The sequence below is a fragment of the Acromyrmex echinatior genome, chromosome 9 (assembly GCF_024713525.1).
Source record: "Acromyrmex echinatior isolate Ae372 chromosome 9, ASM2471352v2, whole genome shotgun sequence".
Lineage (NCBI taxonomy): Eukaryota > Metazoa > Arthropoda > Insecta > Hymenoptera > Formicidae > Acromyrmex > Acromyrmex echinatior.
In genome coordinates, this window is record NC_141860.1 from 2690396 (window position 1) to 2705739 (window position 15344).

Sequence of the window (15344 nt, forward strand, 5' to 3'; positions counted from 1 at the left end):
CTTTAGTGATTCTTTAATATGATTAGTGCCTCTAGTTCTTTGCTAAATCTATCAAACAAATCTTGGATAATAAAGAATTGTATCCACTAAACAATTTTGTCTTCTGGGCCTTATACATATAATAGGTGCTTTCCGATTAATGACAGAAGTAGTCGACACAAGTGTTTTGACTGAATATCAAAAAAGATAGAATAATGCTTGTATCGATTTGTGTCACTACATGGAAAGCACCCATTCTTGATCGTAAAATCTAGAATACAATACGTAATCAGTAATGTACAGAATGTTTTATAAATGTATGTTAATATTTCAAGAGGTAATATCTCTATACACTAAAATAAGTAAAAAACATCATATGAATATGTCCTGTATATCTTGGTTTTCAAGTTATGGATGATTACAAAAATGTATTCGCCTCGTACATCAACATACGCTACTGCACGCTTTAACATTAAGTTTCGTTTAAAAATATTAGGTATTCTTCGAATAATTTCAAATCCATTTCGTGTCTTTTCTCGCAGATCCATATTGTTTACTGGCGCGTTGTGTGTGATTACACAATAGATTTTAAATGGCTTCAATGAAAATCTAATGGATTGAGATCAGGAAATCGTGGCGGTTATAAATTGGGTCCGCCTCGCTCTATCCATTGGTTTACGAAGATGTTATTTAAGAATATTCTCGCTTCAAAAATAGGCAAAATTTCAAGATAGAATACTTCTTAAAAAGCATTTTACAGCTTGAAATTTCTACTTTTCAGATTGGTACTTAAAAAATCGGTCTTATTGACATTTTGTGAAGTTACACAAACATAAATGAAGACGCATTAGATCTCAAAATTTTACGAAATTTGCGAGTTCCACGGAGTAAATTAAAAATTGTATACAAATACGGTTTATATCGTTCGAAAGAGTGAATCTTTATCTTTAATTTGCTTTTTTATGACATTTTGTACATTCATCATTAGCTTTAATTTTCTTTTTTATGAAGCTTTATATGACTTTTTTTCTCCGAGTTATTCAATATTGAAGCAAAAATGATTTTTGATTCGATGTTGAATAATTCGATGAAAAAAAATCATATAAAGTTTCATAAAAAAGAAAATTAAAGCTAATGATGAATTGTAGCGTAATGATTAAAAATCATTTTAAAGAGAAAATGCCAAGCTTAACTTGCAATTAAGGAAATTTATTATGGCCTTAAATGTTTTTTCGAACATTGTTTCGCGACCATTTTTCACCGAGATATGTGAAATTTGAATTTGATCCTTTCTAACTAATGCTGATTTTAAATAACTTTAATTTTGTTGAGAAGCAGCAGGTAAATTTTAAGATAAAATAACTTCGTAAAAAATTATCTCATTGAGATGTTTAAAAAAAGCATTTTACAGCTTGAAATCTTTACTGTTTAGATCGATAGAAAATGTTCTTATGATATTTTATGAAGTTATACAAATATAAATAAAGATGCTTCAAATCCCAAAATTTTTGACGAAATTTGCGAAATTTTACAACGCGAATTAAAAATTACGCACAAATGCAGTTTACAGCTTTCGAAAGTAAATCTTTAGTTTTAATTTTCTTTTTTATGAAGCTTTGTACGATTTTTTTTCATTAAGTTACACAACATCGAATGAAAAACGTTGTTTTTACTTTAACATTGAATAACTTGGAGAAAAAAAATCGTATAAAGCGTCATAAAAAGGCAAATTAAAGGTAACGTAAAGTAAAGATTCACTTTTTCAAATAATGTAAATCACATTTGTGTACAATTTTTAATTTGCCCTGTGGAACTTTGCAAATTTCATAAAAAATTTTGAGATTCGATGCGACTTCATTTATATTTGTGTAACTTAACAAAATATCAGTAAGACCGATTTTTTAAATATCGATTTGAAAAGTAGAGATTTCAAGCTGTAAAATGGTTTTTCAAACATCTCAATACGATGATTTTTTTATGAAGTTATTCTTGAAATTTGCCCATTTTTGTAGAGTGAAACAGATGATCTTTTAATTTTATTGAATAATGTATATTTTAATTTACTACATATTATAATAAAAAATTGCTTTTCAAATGATTGTTATTTAACTGCTCAGTGATCGATTATAACATGATGTAAATAATATTATACATCTTTTTTTTTATCTATCCGTTTTTAATTCTTTGAAGTAGAAAAAAATGAAGAGTACATCAAGATTAAATTAAATCAATCTACATACATTAGTAAAAATCGTATTATCAGACGCACAAAAAATATCTAATTTCAAAAAATTGTCATTCACTGGTACAGGTACGAAAAAATTGCCTTATGTCAATTTGTGTATTCACATAATTACGGAATGCGAGATTTCCACGACCGAAATTTGAACTGACACTGTAACGTAACATTTGAAAATGTCGCACGGTCAGTCACGTGATCGATGTAACTTTTCGTTGTTGAATAATAGCCCTGTTATTTTATATGTCGTAATCGAGAATCGGTTTGAAAACTAGCTGCATTTCACTCTTCATGAAAATCGTGTACGTAATTAAAAGTACTTGCATGTGTTAAAATCAGTTAAATGAACATGAGATCGTCGCATGTCATCTCGTATCAAAAAGCATTATTATTAATTAAATCTCTCTAAATCTCATCTGGCTTCATTCCGTGCAGTGTTGATTAGAAATCTAATTGAAGTTGTCGTTTTCCTACGTTATTCGTGAGTCACGTTTATGTCTAATATGATGTTATGAAAAGAACGATTCTGCTGATGTATTATTTAAAAATTTAGCTGTGTGTATAGAGTTAGTTGTATAGTTTGAAACAAGATTAAAATTACAAAAAGGGGAGCAAACTTATTAGAATATTTGTAAATTCATTGGTCAACTCAACACTTAAGGTTTGTTCTTTTTAACTAAAGTTCTTCCATGTTGAGAAGAAAGAAAAAAAAGATGAACTAAGAAGTTTAACTAAAAAGAACAGGCTTACTGTAAATTTGCTCACTTTTAAAATTTGCATTTTGTTTCAAGACATAATCGATTCCTATAGATCTGAAAAAATACAATACTTTTGTTAGATTATCAAAATAATTATGTAGGAAACTCAAACATGAAGGCACAACGCTGCAAAAAATGTTTGATACCTTAGCAACGAAATTATTTTCAGATCTGTATTTAGCTAAATTTTTAGATCGGTACTTCAATAAAACCATTTTTTCTGTTGTGCTATGTTGTGCGTATTGCGCAATCAAAATTATACGTATTTGAATTTCACGTCTCTCTTTCGTGTTTTACAAACGACATTTCTCTCTCGGAAATGAATCCGGCGTGCAAATTGTATCGTCAAATTGCATATCGAATAGTCGATATATCGAGTACTCCGCGAATCTTGTTGAAAGTGTTCTCGAAGGAGAAACAGCGTGAAGTCGCTCGGCGATCATCACTTGTCGCCAAGTTCGTATCGCTCATCAATAGATGAGGAGTACTATGGTAGATCTTTACCGTGTCACGTCGACATTTCGTCGTTACATTTCGAGATAATACGGTAAGTTCGATTATTCTCGCGTATATAAACAAACACCGGGCGGGTCTAATCGTACATATTAGACGACAGGCAATGGTCATTTAAGCATGCGAGAGTCGAGTGAATCTCGCGCACCAGAGAAGGTTAACGCGCGTTATATAACCAATGGCGGAAACGCGAGCCATACGAGACGTAGACGTATCTTGGAAGTACTAAATAAGTCGAATCAGGTGTTGTGCGATTGTTGCAGTTGTACTATTCGTTCCGTATGTCTTATTATTCGAGAAGAAGTATCGAAGAAATTATGGCGTTCGAACGATATAAGATTATAGATTAATCTTTAAATAGATTAATAGGTGATTTAAAGACACAAGTTAGTAGATTTAAAACATCCCAAAAACTATTTTAATTTTATATTTATATTTTTTACTAGTATGTTATGTTATATTTCAACTTACATTAGTATTTTTATATTTTACAACTCACATTTATATTTTTATTCCCCTTACAGACATTTAATACTAATCAATTAGTATATTAGGTACTGAAAAACACTAGATAATTAATTATTTATTTGAATACTAAAAGCAACTAAATAAAGTTTTTAATAAAATAAGTAACTTATTAAAATAAGTGATACTGTTTTTCAATATTAAATTAGTCAGTATTAGATGTGATAAAGAAATGTGTGTAAAAATAATGAATTTTTAAACTTCTGTGAGTACAATATTTTTTATTTTCCTTTTTCAGAACGAGATTTTAAAGAATATCAAGAATACCAATCTATTTATCAATTTAAGGGTTAACAATGCTTATTCAGAAGGAGATAGCATCGAAGAGTTTCATTTTGCCGTCAAGCAAGCGATGTCAATCCCTGCTCTGCTACTGAAACGCCATTGAACGAGGAAAGAGGAAGAAAGCGTGGTAAGATAATACGAAGCGAAGTATTTATCGGTTAACTTGTCATCTCAGAGGGGAGGGGGAGATATCATCGGGAAAGATTGCACAAACATTTCCCGGGGGCATGCGAATGAACACCCGGGTATCTAAACATGATGAGTGGAATTATGCGCAAACATCTCTACGACAACACGACGTTTAAGTGTTCAGGGGGGAAAGAGTTAACGCTTTCACGAAAGTATCAATATGCATAAGGGCCCGATGTTGCCTGGAATCACCTGGAGTAGATAGATATAACGAGTTATGAATTATGAATCATTCGATGGAGAACAGGGTGTTTTTTCTATTTCCTCATGGCGAGCCTGCCGGCGAAAAGACAAAAGTAGATCCCCGTATCGAAAGTTAATGAATATTTAGTCACGATTATTGCTACGCAAATATTTCCTTACGACGGATAATTAAAGATCTCGTCGAGTCAGACTCTCTCGAGTTTGACTCCGAAAGACTTAATTGTGAATTATTTTAACTCATCTGTTCAAGTTACTGCTTGATAATACAATAAATGAAGAAATAGACAAGATTAGAATGATACCGCGCTATAAAAGTGATATGACAGAAAAATTAAGCGATATTGCTTTTCAGCCTTTTACATTTGAGTGATTGTTGCTCTTATATTCAGATGTCGTTAACGTCTACATAAATATACGTTAATGCACCGTAACGATAATATCATACTGAGGTTTTAATATTTTATGCACTTTAATTGGTAACGAATGCGTTCTAGCGACGAGTGCGTCGTAACATTTTTAAACTCGATCGAGAGTTGTAGAATATTCCCATGAAAATTTCCTCTAATACATTTTCTCCTGTTCTCTGGTCATAAAAACAAGGTAAATGTTTAAGAACAAATACGACTGTAAAATTAAATACAGTGAAAACAAAAATTACAAGTTATTGGACTTTGTATAGAATATAATAATATTGGTCTTGTCAATTTTTTAAATGAATATTTTTCTGCCTTATTTTTTATAAATCTTTAATATCTTGTTCTCTGGGACTGGTATATTTAGTCATCATTGTCAATATCACATAACATTTTATATATATATATATATAATGTTATGTAATATTATATATATATATATATATATATATATATATATATATACATATAACAGTCAATACATTGTCTATATAAGTATTATAAATTTATCTCCAATTAATTAACGCGTCTTCTCTCTCTCTCTCTCTCTCTCTCTCTCTCTCTCTCTCTCTCTCTCTCTCTCTCTCTCTCTCTCTATCTCATTCGTAATCGATAACTTAATAATATTTAAAATTTATTTATTTATTGAGAAAAAAAATTGTTCATTTGATTAAATTAATTTAGATATCTTCACGTCTTTCATTGGAAAATATATGTTTTTAAGTTAAGTATAAAATATAATATATTTTTCGCTTAGATATCTACATATATTCTCCATCAAAAGAAATAAAAATGAATTAAATTAATTCAGTCAAATAAATAATTTTTTTAGTGTGTAATATTTAAATTAGATTTATTTTCTTATTATATTTTTTTCTTCTAATATTAATATATATTTTGATCAATTATTTAATCATTGAATTGGCTCTACCGATTGATGCTATTTATCGATGTACGAGCATACTCTTTGGTACTTACTCTACCGATAAACTCTTTTAGTTTATTGTATCAGTAGCTAGTAAAAAGAAAATTTAATTCTTTGTTATTAATGCAATTAAACTGAAGAAGTCATTTTAGGAAATGCCAAATTTTGGAGACAGTAAATATCTAATAAAATTGTATTGTTACAATACATTCCTTTTAATTAGTTTTTAAAAAAAATTACTTATATAGCTTTTGATTTTTTAATAAGTATATAACTAAAAGTCAAGTTGTTAATATAATAATTCAACAAATATTGTATGTTAATCGATAGTATAATATATTATTGAAGTTAAAATTATTGAAGATAATTAATATAATGATACAATATATTATAATCATGATTTAAAGAAAATGAGACATTAACATTTGTATATATAAGACAGATTCTTCCAACGTAACACTGATTATAATTCATTTTTAAACATTTTTTATGTTTATATAATACTATGAATCTAAGTAAAACAGTAATTTATAGTTAAACGTTAACGAGAATTATGCGATGTTGGTAGACTCGTATCGATGCAAGAATTTTACATTATCAACCTTGCTGATCCATTCTTGAAATTTATGCCAGAGGACGCTCAACGCCGCGTCGTTTGACAAGGGTTGCGGGGCGCAGGAGCACGAACGTCGTCCTCCGTCGTCGGGTTGCCGTCCGGTAGGAGTTCAGTCGGTGCCGGTCGGTTCCGAGAGCCGTTCTTATCTTGCGGGATGCAAAAATCTAAAATGGCAAGAGACATGTACATTTGATAGGGTGGTCCACTCGACAAGCGAGAAAGCTGATTCGATCTCAGCACAACGCACGATGATAAGCAAGTGAAAACAGAAAAAAAAGAGAGGAAGAGAGAAAGAGAGAGAGAGAGAGAGAGAGAGAGAGAGAGAGAGAGAGAGAGAGAGAGAAAGAGAGAGGGACAGGGAGAGGGAGAGAGTGAGCAGAGGAGAGGAGAGAGAGAAAGCGAGGATCGCGATGAACGGATAGATATCGTGCAACATCACATCAGTCGCGCATCTTCCGAGCGGGAGAAAGGGGTGCGATACTACCCCCTTCTCGCACGGCACGCATAATCGTCGAGAGAAGAGTAGCAGATCGAGAGTGGACTACTAGTCGTGCTGTGACGGAAGTTAGGCGCTCTCGACGGTATGTCCGTGATGAGTTGCAACACGAGATAAAGGTGAGCAATTAATATTAACTCCCGTTGCTACTGAGTTATTGGTACCTCTGAATTTAGGAGGAATCTCAATTTCGTAGAAAAGTTAGTTTCGAACGTCGTTGAAGAAATGAGAAATCTGTCAAGTGTACTCGTCTTCTTGTCGATGTCAGATTAGTTGCATTAGAAAAGATAAATGGAATTCACACAGTAGAGAATGAAGGATTAATTTATCGAAAAGTTATATATTATATAAGTATATAACGAGATTATTTTTTTTCAAGACAGAAAAATATTCGGATATATTATATTATAAAATAGAAAGAAAGTTATGTTTAATGTTTAAATTTTTCTAGTGCTTCTTACAACTATTATTTTTTTTTGGTTTGAACAATAGCAGCAATTCTGAAGTAGTTTTTTTATTGCTAAGATCAATGCTTTACAATGGTACGTTGAAATATTGGCGAATGTAAAATTTATGGAAAAATTTATGTAAGATAATGGATCGTTGTTAATTAATACTTTTAAATAGTCGTGTGTAAATAATAATGTGAAATAAATTAGATTAATTAGATATGATAACGTAATAAAAAGTGAGAAACACTATTAAGTTAGAACGATTGTGAAAATAAAGAAAAATGTCATAGTAAGTCTATGAATCTTGAGTAAGAACATAATAAAGGAGATGAAAGAATAAAAGTTTGAAGTATTGGTGAAAGGTTGTCCTTAGTTGATTTTAACTTCCAGTATGAATGGAGAAATGAGAAACGAGAGGAATACTTTTCTCGATAAGCTCGAGGCAGTGAATTCTTACAATTGAAAATGATTGTAGTTTTTATCTTGTGATTTATTAAAACGGATGAGATTTTGAATTGATAAAATTAGATTTCTTAGAATAAATGCAAACAATTATGTACTTGGATTATCATAAATAAAATGCTATTATAGTAGAAGATGAAAAATGATCTGGTTGGATTAAATAGCAATTCTGGTAGAAAGTGAACGAATCAGAATTTTCTAGTTAAATATACTGGAATTCTAGGTGAGATAGCTAAAATTTTGATTGATATAATTATTCTGATAAAAATGAGAATTCTGGTAAATTTTACAGAAACATTGTATTAACCAGAATTCTGATTACTTCAACTAGAATTCCATAATAAATTTAACTAGAAAATTCTGATTCGTCCATTTTTAATCAGAAATTTTTTTCGGTGTGATTAATCGATTATTTGTCTTTGTTTTATATGATTAATCGGTGGTCATTTATTAAACTTGAGAACATATAAACGAAGCTATATTTTATTTTACATTAATTTTAATATTTCCGTAAGGAAAACGTACAACATTAGAATTATATGACAATTAATATAACATAACACAATGCATAACATGATAATTATATATTTTTATACGTACATTTAATATGTACAAAAATTAGAATAACGCAAAAATTTTAGTTAAATTTTATTTTTTATAATACATATTTATCATAGATACATGCAAGAATATTGCAAGAATGCGTTGGAATTTATTTTGGAAGGAACAGAAACTGCATACTTACGTGCATATTTTATATAAAATAAACATATTTTATAACATTATATACATTTGACAACAAGTTATTTGCTTGAAGTAGTATAATAAAATTGCGTTTTACAATTTTATGTAAAAGAATATGATATGATATGATATATATATATATATATATATATATATATATATATATATATATATACATATACACACATACAATGTACACCGCATAATACAGCGATATTTTATATAAGAATAGTCAATATCATAGAGAATCTGTGTATCATCCAAATGGTATTATAATTTTTTCACGAATTTTATTTACAATTCCTAACGTTTAACTCGAGTCGTCCGTGAATTTATAAATACATCGAGGATTTTCTCACTAATGCACAATGTCAAGGAAAGGAAAGAGTTGAAAGGGATCAACATAAATTTCACGATTTATTGGTTTTCATAAGATAGCCAGTATTATCAAATTCGATTTAACGACACACTCAGGGCTTTATTTGATCTGATTTATTGGCATGGGCATTAAGTTTTGTTAGACTTTGTTAGATGGATCAGTTATTCTACATGGAGAAAACTATTTTGCTGAAATATCTCAACATTTCAATAAATATAGATCTGAAAATAATTTTGTTGGATCAAAATAGAATTATGTAAGACTCTCTAGCATAATGAGCAATGCTGCAAAAAATTTTGGTATTCTAGCAATCAATTTGAGTGACCTACATCATTATTTTGATAATCCACATAATCATTTTTATCTGTATTTAGCTAAATTTTTTAATACTTTTAAGCAAAACCGTTCTTTTCATGTGTGAATATGCAAAATATTCAAATATTCTTAATATTCCTGTGAAAGTTAATTTAAAAAAATTCAATTAATTTTCCAATGATAAAATATTGGCATCTGTTTTTCATTCGATGGACAGTGTTAATCCCTTTCTATCAATAATAACCATCTCTTTTGTAACAATCACAGTATAATTTGAGGAATAAGTTTATATTAAAGAGACAATATGCACATTATATTTTATAATTATATGTATTTTACTTAATTCATACATTCTTTTACAAAGGAGAACACTTCAGAAAAAGAGAAATAATTAAATTTAAAAAATGCTTAGATTATTGATATAAATCAATAATCTTTCAAAGTACTATGAATGTTACATTTCTTCGGTTTTCCGGTGTTTGCTCCTCGATCGTTCCACTTCCTGAATTTTTCTCTTCAATTTTAGGTCTCGCGACCATAACGTAAATTAGACCAACTGGTCGGTCTATCGCGCGAAAAGTTCTGCGCCGCGTGCGAACGCGTCGCCGAGAGGAAATTGTCGGATTCAGCCGGAAATTGCGAAATTCTCCGATAGCAACGATCTCTAGGCTCGGTCGCGGCTCTTGCATGCTGTTCCTGTCTTTCGTTTCCAGGATGTACATCGTATAGATCTTTCGTTCTGTAACGAGGATTTCATCTTTCGATTACATCATTTCGCTCTTCGGCCGGTTTAATGAAGGTCCCGTTGATACCTTTCATCGAGATATCGAATCTTCAAAGAGAAATCTCCGATCTCTTATCAGTGTCCAATGGACGTACTAGCGAGATCATGCCAGACAGGATTGGAAAATCCTCTTCGCGGAGATAAGTCGAAAAGGAAGGAGAAGTTTCTCGGGTCACGTTTACTCCGCGTATAGTGCTGTACATAATATGACATATATGTAGTTAGTTTTTTTATAAGCCTGTGGAGATCAAGATATTTTTACGACGCATTCGAATGCAAGGATTTGAGTTGAGAATCTCTTTGCACTTCTTACTCTTTATTAATTACATAAATTTATGATAATTGTGAAAAGTAAATTAACATTTTGATTTGATAAAAATGGGAAATTGTTGTAAAATATATAATGCAAATAGACAATTAAAATAATGTTTTAATAATATTTAATATATTTTAGGGTTAGGGAAAAAGTCCCTTTACAAATTGGTAAAAAGATTTTTTAGCAACCTATATTTTATTTTTAAAAAATTGGTAATTACACCACTTGATAGAGTAATGTTTCAGCTTTAAAAATCTGTATTTTTAATTGCGATACGATGACTTTTAATGGAGTTACGAGCAATACAGTCAAAATTCCTTTTTACTTAATTTATAAGTAACTCAGGAATAAAAAATCGTAAAAATATTTTTAAAAACGATTTTGTAGGTTTTCACGATAGATAGTCGAAAATTTGTTCAAATTTTTTTGGACACACTACAGACCTATAAAGTAAAAAGAAAATTTTTTATTTTTTTCAGCTCGTGATTTTCTGTATATAAAAATTACAAAACTCATAAATTCAAAAAATATAGTATAATAATTATTTGAAAGTAAAAATTTCAAGCTTTAAAACCTTTTTTTTTCTTAATTTTGATTATTTTTAACGAAGATATTGATGGGAAAAAACCTTTTTATCAACTTATTAAGGAACTTTTTTCCTAATCCAATATAAAATTAATAGATTTAGTAAAGATTAGCACGTAAAGTAATAATATTAAATTTATATTCGGTTTAATGTTTACCGACTTCTTCGTGATAGCTAGTGCAATCGATCATTCCGCTAAAAAAAGCTTCGAATATGTAGCTATGATAGCAAACAGTAGAAATATATGCTTGTATGGGTAAAACTACAGATAGAGCCGTTTGTATGTTCCTTTTTTATTAGATGCTTCGGAACCATTGAATTCATCTCATGTACGGCATCAAGTTTCCAGTGTTTACTTATTTATCAAAAATATTAATATTTCGAATGAGAGTTCGCAGTACAATAGTCTCTTTTATCTCTTTACATATTATAGATATATATTAAAAATGTATATTTTAAAAAATATATTTTTTAAAGACATACGTAGAACTATGCGAATTAGCAAAAAATGTATTTTAATTTTCTGGTAAAGATAAAATCTGGATAAAATATGGAAAGTTAAATCTGTATATGAATATTTATATAATTTAGAGAAATATACTTACAATAAAATAAGATTCCTTATATTAAAATGATTAACAAATTACAAATGGGCCTTTAGGATCTGCGCTGTAATAATTGTGTATTTATTTCGATTGATCTGAAACAATCCTCTATAAATAATATATTTGTCGAACGTTTCGGCTAACTTCTAGCCTTCATCAAAAATCACAAATGTATTACATAAAATCCATCCAAAAATTTTCATCCTGTGGATTTTTATGGTATTATATTGTATAATACATTTACTGATAAAGTTAATCGACAAATATATTATTTATAGAGGATTGTTTTAGATCAATCGAAATAAACGCGGAATTATTACAACGCCGATTTCCTAAAGGCCCATTTGTAATTTGTTAATTGTTTAAAGAAATATATTTTATATATAAATATTTAAAAGAGAAAAAAGTTATTAATAGATGAATAAAGTAAAAAATATATATTTATATATATATTATTAAAAAATATCATCTCAGTCTATATAATTGACACGTTAAATAAATTAATAAAGAAATTTCCAAAGATTATTAGGATATAAAATGTATATTAATAAAAAATTTCTAGAATATTTAACAAAGAAGTATATTTTGTAAATAATCTAAAAGAGCATTTTAGACTATTTTTTATACAAATTTTCAATTGTATTATATTAAGAAATAAATGCGCCTTTTTCGCAAGAGAAATATTATAAATTATTAGACAAGACTTTCTATTTAAATGCCATGTCATCATGATTATTCATTTGCCTGAAATGTAGTCAGCTACATTTTAGACTTGATGTTCAATGCAACTTGTTAGGAGCGAGAACGAAGAATACGATGATAGTGTTCCAATAAGTTTTCAACGCGAAATTGAAATCCTGCGAGCGTAAACTCGTTACTTATTCGTCCGGAAGCGCCGTAACAGCGTTGCGAAACTCTCAGTCGAAATGGCGTGCCGTATCCTCGATCGTTTAACGTGAGAGCGTGTTGAGCCCTATCGCGTTCCCTCGTGGCCTAAAACTTAGGACATCGACATGTTGCATACCATTTATCCTTTAATTTACGTTCTGGTGTCATGTTCGTTTACTGAAATCACGAAAAGAAAGGCAAATGGAACCACGGTTTGTTTAACTCTAATTTTGCTTTACATTTTTTTTCGAATATTTTTTCCCTTTTTTGTACATTTTTTTAAATACTATTCAAATTTTATACTTTTCAAATCTCTTTTTTACATTTATATTTTAGAAAATTCAAAAAAAAATATATGATAAAAATTCTTCGTATTTATCACAGAAAATGATTTAGTATTACGTATATTTCGAAAATTTTATATTAGAATTTAACAGTTTAATTTTTTCCAAAATAAAATTCTGTGGGATTAAATATACATCTTGATTCAGAAACAAGAATAACTAATAACCAATTTCTGTTGTATTGTCACAGTCAAAATGTTACCTTTAGTAAATGTACACATTGATTAGGTACAGCAGATTACAGTAAATATAGGATAATCTCCAGCAAATACGCCGCACTGGGATTTACGCTGTAGAAGTCAGAAAAAATAGAAGGTGTGGAGGTAAATTTCCCGCAGCTACTCTGTTACATGCCTTTATATTATATTAGTATTGTATTATATTAATATTATATTATATTATGATTTCAGTTTCTTACTGTATATTAATGAAATTACTGTGAGTTGAATCGATTTGTCACTGTGTTAAGTAACGCCATCATAAATTATAATCTACATAAAATTACTGTAGGACGTGCAAAAGACTTAGTGATACATATTAGTATTTCATGATACATGAGTGTAGAGAAATAGTAAAGTATGTTATATAAGTTTAATAAAATACAAGTACTTTGTTCTTGTATTCTTTGTTGTCTTGTATATTTTACGTGTTTGAGATATATGGCATTTTTAATGGGCAGGCATTTTAAATTGTGCTCAAAACATACAAAGAGGGTGCAGATTGAATTCAGTGCACTAAATACAATAAACGCATTACATGAAATATGTACCTCATGTCATAACATTTGTAATGCATCTGGGAAGATTGTAATTATTATTTATTACTTTACATATTTATCATTTTTTCTTATTCCTTGATAAAACTTTATAAGCGCATTTTATAAGTTATTGTGTCATTTTACGTCTTATTTATATGCATTATTTGTAAATTTTTTATGAATACATACTTCCCTCCCCTCTATAAGTAGTCATATATCCCACTCCTATGGGATATACGGCAAAAATGCAAGGATTTAAAAAAGTTCATTTTTTAATACAAATATTTTTAATATAAATATTTCGGATCTCTAATATTTTTTCATAATAGTAGACAGTACAAAGTTTTATTGATATAGTTCGTTTACTTTAAAGATAAATAATACTTAATAAATTAAGTTTTTGATAGATACGGTGTATTTGTATACCGGAGTTACCCTATACATTTACTGAGTTAACACTTTGACTATGACAATGTAATAAAATATTTTTATATCAGCGGTAAAGAGAGAAACCAATAAAATTATAAGATATTTGACTATCACTTAGTTCGTAAATCATGTCATGATTCATTTATTGCAATAATAATTTATTGAAAAAATGTAAATACATAATATCAAGTAAAATTTTTGATTTTTTCGATCTTTTCCACATTCGAAAATTTATGGATCGCAACAGGAAGAGTAGACAAAGAAAGAGAATCACGCGTCTCCGTTTTATATTATTAACAGAGTCATTCTTCATCAATAACACGTAACCAGTATGATATCTAATATATCTATGTTGCACGTGCAATGTGCAAGCATTTTCTTCCAGATACATTATGTTTGAAGCATTTCACACTTCGTCAATAATTTTTTTTCCTAATTATGGTTTTAAATGGCTAATAAATATATCTCGGAATAATAACAACAGCAAATTATTCTAAAACTTCGAACAATTGGAATTATCTTATAAATTTGCGCTATTATATGGTAATTATCTGTACATCCTAGTTTTTAAATAAGACATTATTGATCTAGTACAAAATTAACGCTACTGTCTCGACAATTTAAAAGGCTCCCTTGGCGTTACTAGTGTGGGTTTTAGTGCCACAGTGATGCATGCGTAAATTCGATCCGGCCTGGAACAAGAGATGGTGCCACAAAGGCTCGTGAAATTCAAAATTGCGAACAAGAGATTCTCTTTTCGTCCTCTCTCTTGTCTCCCCTCTTGGCATATAATATCGTGCTTGTGAGTATCAGGTTTACGTTGCTTTAAACTGAAGTTACAGACGGTCGAGAGAATTGCTCCTATCACATTTTTAGGAGAACCTTATTGAATCATATTAAAAAGATTGTTCTTTTCTTTTTATAATTAGTGTAAAGAATAAATCAGATTGACAAATAGTGGCAACGTTATTAATTATAACTATCATGTTTATACTTTTCAGAGAAATTTGTATAGTCAATAAATAGTCGTAAAAAGTACATGAAGTAAATTATTTTGTTTCATTTAAATTCTTTTTTTGACTTAATAAATGGCATGCAAGAAACTTTAACGTATTATTTCTCGCTTATAATATCACTATTC

At 29.4% G+C, this 15344-nt stretch overlaps 1 protein-coding gene and 1 long non-coding RNA gene across 2 annotated transcripts in view; both read left to right on the top strand.

The window, feature by feature from the left end:
* Positions 1-3436: 3436 nt before the first annotated feature.
* LOC147908498 (uncharacterized) lies at positions 3437-4490 on the top strand. The gene is made up of 2 exons (XR_015546207.1): positions 3437-3523; positions 4253-4490. It is a non-coding gene; the product is annotated as an uncharacterized LOC147908498 (long non-coding RNA).
* A 2232-nt stretch (positions 4491-6722) lies between these two features.
* The window catches only part of LOC105151194 (uncharacterized), a 124010-nt gene continuing 115388 nt past the window's right edge, over positions 6723-15344 (top strand). Inside the window, exon 1 of the mRNA XM_011064750.2 lies at positions 6723-7261. The gene's annotated coding sequence lies outside the window, so the exon portion shown is untranslated. The remainder of the gene's footprint in view (positions 7262-15344) is intronic.